Below are 5,534 nucleotides of genomic sequence, written 5' to 3' on the forward strand. Positions count from 1 at the left end.
GCGCCGCCGCCCCGCCGTCGCGCCGCCACTGCCGGACCCGCCAGACCACCGCCGCTGCGATCGCCGGAGTTGCCGGAGGTAGGCTTTTTTTAGTCTCCGGTTTTCTCGAAAACCGTTTGGTTTTTCCGACGGTTTTGCTCGTTTTTTTAGTTTCGGTTTTTTTAAATAGATTGGTTTTTCGGTTTATTTAAATAGCGAGCGTTCGTCCGTTCGTTCGTTCTAGCGAACGTTCGTCGTTTTTCTTTTTCTCGGATTAAATCCACGATTTTTCTGATCGCGATTTCTGATCCGATTTTCCTTTTAGTCTAACTTTTCGCTCGTTTATCGGAATCAGGCGATTCAAGCGCCTGGATTTTCGTCTCGAAACCCTCTTTCCGTTTAATCAACTTAAACAATTTTTTGCCACTGTAAAAATTGCCTTAGATCCAGAATAGTAAACAAAGTCTGTTTCTTTTGCCTTTTGTCTTTCGTTGCTTCGTTCGATTTGACTCTTTTTGCCAACCAGAGTTCTTAAGTTGAACTTTTCGGTTAGATCTCTTATTTGAGTTTTACCGATGCATTAGTTGAGTACTTATTGTATGCTTGTTTGTTTGCGATAGAGTACCTGGAGTGCGCCGCTTGCTACTTCGAATCGCTAGGTTTCCCGGGTCATCAGCAAGGCAAGTAACACTTTGATCATGCTTTCCCACTACCCAGTTTTATTGCATAAGATCAATCCTCACACATTGCATGATTAGGATCTAATTAAATTGTGGGTTTGGGAAGTAGTTGATGTAGTACCTATTACCTGTTTATTATCAAACCTTTGGGAGTTACTTCTACGTTTGCTTATTATGCCATGCTATGCTAGTAGACGTGGATTGGGTGAGTGTATCCATGACAGATGTGAGATTGTTAATTAATGGTTTATTTAATGTGGCAACTTAAACATACATCTGGGTGGATTGAGGTACCTAGGTATTCCAGGATTGCCTGTTTTCCTTATGGACCGCCACCCAGACTCAAAGGGATCATGAGATTATTCATGCTAGAAACTTCCGTGTGCAGCCACAAACTATTATGGGCTCTAGCATAGTTGATTAAGTTGTGCGAACTCTTACAGTGGTACACTAGCAGATGTAGGGGAAAGTAGGTGTAACGGTCTACCCGATCGTAAGGTGCTAGCGCTTCTGAAAGACTATGTCTCGGTCATCCGTCTTCTCAAACACCATGCAGTGTGAGAAACCAAACGGAGGCGATCGAGTCTTGTGGGGAAAAGTGCGCAAACCTCTGTAGAGTGTATAAACTAATCATGGTTAGCCGTGTTCCCGGTTATGAACATCTTGAGTATCTAGTACCTGGATTATCATGTGAATCTCAACATGTTACTCTAAAATTTATTTTGTTGGGTTCATGTGCTGACCCATTTCGGGCTGCAGCATTAATGTTGCAGACTTTTCAGACGACGATTAAGGAGTTTTTAGGTCGTGGTTCTATACTCAGTGATGCCGTTGAAGTTGATGGACTCACTTATCTTCCAAGCCTTCCGCTGTTATCGTTATTAGATGGCCTTAAGCCATATTTATTGTAATAAGTTCTCTATTGAGACACTCGATGTAATAAGTGTGTGATTGCTACTTTGTTATAAATCCTTCAAGTATTGTGTGGTGTCAGCATTACTGATCCAGGGATGACACCGACTTGGATCCAGATGATAGCGATGATGACTATGTTGATCAAGCTGGAGCAGATATCATGGAGTCTGCAACCAAAGAATATTTCTAGTAGACCACCTCATCTGTAGTAGTAGTCCACCATGTAAATATAGTAGTCCGAGCACTTTTGCGATAGTTAGATCGATTGTATGCCCTTGTTTGATTGATTAAATGAAGCGAATTGTTTGCTTTTGCCTCATGTGCATATGGGTAGTGTTTTCTCTTTAGACTCCCTCTATTCTTAAATCTCATCTTTTCTAAAAACCCTCAGATGCCTCCGAGACGTGACCCCGGATTTACCTTCCCACGGGAGCTCACCCAGTTGATCCAGCAGCAGAACACATTGATGCAATTGCTAGTCCAGAATCAGAATCAAGGGAACAACAACAACAACCCATCACCACCACCACCTGTTGATCACTTAGCCCGTTTTCTTAGGCTAAATCCGTCGGTGTTTTCCAGTAGCACCGAGCCGATAGTAGCAGATGATTGGCTCCGCAAGACAGCTAGAGAGTTGACCACAGTAGGACGCACGGATGCGGAGAAGGTGAAGTTTGCCGCACATCAGCTTGAAGGACCAGCAGCATCATGGTGGGAGAATTTCACAGCCACTTTCCCTGTCGACACTGTCACGTGGGACCAGTTTCAGCAGGCTTTTCGATATGCCCATGTTTCAGTAGGAGCTATGGCCATGAAGAAGCGAGAGTTTCTCAACTTGCGCCAAGGAGGGCGGACAGTTGGCCAGTATGTAGAGGATTTTAGTAAGCTAGCACGTTATGCCCCAGATGACGTTGCTACGGATGCAGCAAAGCAGGAGAAGTTTCTGGAAGGACTGAATGATGAGTTGAGCATGCAGTTGATGGTAGCCACTTTCAACAACTACCAGGAGTTGGTAGATCGTGCCCTCATGATTGAAGGGAAGCATCAGTAGATTGAGAACCGCAAGAGGAAGTATGGACAAGGGAAGCACACTTCAGGAGCTCAGCAGAAGCCACATTTTACCCCTAGACCGGAAGGACATTTTCAGCATACCCATGGAGGAGGTAGCTCGCACAATCACAATGGCACCAAGAATGGTAATGGTAATGGAGGAAGCAACGGCCAGAACCACACCAACCCATCGACCCCAGCCAAGAGAGACCTGATCCAAGTCACTTGCTTTAAGTGCCAGAAGACCGGACATTATGCCAATGAATGTCCAGAATCACAGAATGGAAATGGCAATGGAAGCTCTGGGAAGAAGCCGAACCCTTTCAATAGGGGACAGGTGAACCACGTTAACGTGGAGGAGGTTGAAGAGCAGCCGGATGCAGTAATCGGTAAGTTTTTGGTTAAGTCATTTACTGCACTTGTTCTTTTTGATACCGGTGCATCGCATTCATACATATCAAGGGGATTTGTGGATAAGTATAACCTGTCCACCAAAGTACTTAGAACACCTATGTTAGTAAGCTCACCAGGAGCGGAATATATGGCTAGCCAAGGATGTTTTCAAGTGCCATTAAGTATAGGTAGGCATGTGTTCCCCTCAGATTTGATAATATTGGAATCACAAGGTTTGGATGTAATTCTGGGTATGGATTGGTTGTCGATGTATGGAGGAAACATCGATTGCGCCAGTAAGTCGATCTTGCTTACCACCCCAGAAGGGATAAGGATCAAGTATGTATCCCGGCATGTGTCGAAGAGGACTCAAGTAAATTGTTTAACAGGAGTTGTGCAGGAGGAAGTACCAGTAGTGAAGGATTTCCCTGATGTATTTCCAGAAGAATTGCCAGGCATGCCACCGGATAGAGATATTGAGTTTTTGATTGAGCTTTTGCCAGGCACCGGGCCAATATCAAAGAGACCATATAGGATGCCTGCAAAGGATTTGGTGGAAATTAAGAAGCAAATAAAGGAGTTACTGGATAAAGGATACATTCGCCCAAGTTCATCGCCTTGGGGATCGCCAGTACTTCTAGTGGAGAAGAAGGATGGATCGTTGAGGATGGTTGTTGATTATCGAGGATTGAATGAAGTAACCATCAAGAAAAAGTACCCACTACCGATGATCAATGATCTGTTTGATCGATTGCAAGGAGCTAAGGTGTTTTCCAAGATTGCTCTGTGATCAGGATACCACCAGTTGAAGATTCGAGAACAGGATATACCCAAGACGACTTTTACCACCAGGTATGGGTTGTACGAGTATACCGTTATGTCATTTGGTCTGACTAACGCACCTGCATATTTTATGAACATGATGAACAAAGTGTTTATGGAGTTCTTGGATAAGTTCGTCGTAGTGTTCATTGATGATATCCTGGTTTACTCGAAGAATGAAGAGGAGCATAAGGAGCATTTGCGTTTGGTTCTTGGAAAGCTCAGAGAACATCAATTATATGCCAAATTTAGCAAATGTGAGTTTCGGTTGAAAGAAGTTGGATTTCTCGGACACGTTATATCCGTAGAAGGTATAGCAGTAGATCCCACTAAAGTTGATACTGTGACCAAGTGGGAAGCACCAACCATAGTTGGAGAGATCCAGAGTTTTCTTGGACTCGCAGGATACTACCGGAGGTTTATTGAGAATTTCTCAAAGATTGCGAAGCCTATGATGGAGTTGTTAAAGAAGGATACCAAGTTCATATGGACTGAGGAATGTGAGGCTAGTTTTCAGGAGTTGAAGAAACGTTTGGTTACCTCACCAGTGTTGATTTTGCCAGACCAGACCAAGGATTATGAGGTGTATTGTGACGCTTCACGTCGAGGACTTGGAGCAGTACTTATACAGGAAGGAAGAGTTGTTTCATATGCCTCACGACATCTTAAGCCTCATGAGTTGAATTATACTACGCATGATTTGGAGTTAGCAGCCGTAGTGCATGCACTGAAGACTTGGAGACATTTTCTGATTGGAAACCATTGCGAGGTGTACACGGATCATAAGAGTTTGAACTATATTTTCACATAGAAGGAGTTGAATCTCAGATAAAGGAGATGGTTGGAGCTCATCAAGGATTATGATATGAAATTGCATTATCATCCCGGAAAGGCTAACGTAGTAGCTGACACGTTGAGCCATAAGAGCCACGTCAACACCTTAATGACGGGAGATTTACCAAGGGAGTTAGCCAAAAATATTTGAGAGCTTTGTTTGGAAATAGTTCCGAGAGGCTATGTAGCAGCATTGGAGATTCAGTCTACGTTGATGGATAGGATCAGAGAAGCCCAAAAGACTGATAAGGAGATTGCCGAGATAAACGAGAAAATGAGCAAAGGAAAAGCTAAGGGATTTCGTGAGGATGAGCACGATACCTTATGGTTTGAAGACCGTGTTTATGTGCCAAATGATCTGGAGATCAGGAAGTTAATTTTTCAAGAGGCCCATGATTCACCGTATTCGATTCACCCAAGAAATACCAAGATGTATTTAGATTTGAAGGATATTTTCTAGTGGACCGGAATGAAGAAGGATATTGCGAAATATGTAGCAGTTTGTGACGCCCGGATATTTAAGCTATAGTTATCTCTGCTAACAATGCCACATCACCACGATTACCGTTGTTAATCTCACGATGATTCAACCCCGTTCGAATTCAAAATTCAAATTCAAGATAAACGATAAAAGTTTTCAAAATATTAAACTAAAATGTTCGGAGTGTGCAGTTAAATGCCTAGGTAATTATTATGCAACAAACCCCCTTCTAGAAAATGTCTAAATATATTAAAATGAAATAAAACAGAAAAGCAAAGTAAAGAAAAGGAAAAAAAATAAACATAAAACAAAAAAAGGAGAAGACCCTCTTGGGTCGTGGCCCAACTGGGCCAACCCACCAGGCCTAGTCGGCCGCCCCC

This window comes from Triticum dicoccoides, chromosome 3A (assembly GCF_002162155.2).
Source record: "Triticum dicoccoides isolate Atlit2015 ecotype Zavitan chromosome 3A, WEW_v2.0, whole genome shotgun sequence".
In the NCBI taxonomy this organism is placed as follows: domain Eukaryota; kingdom Viridiplantae; phylum Streptophyta; class Magnoliopsida; order Poales; family Poaceae; genus Triticum; species Triticum dicoccoides.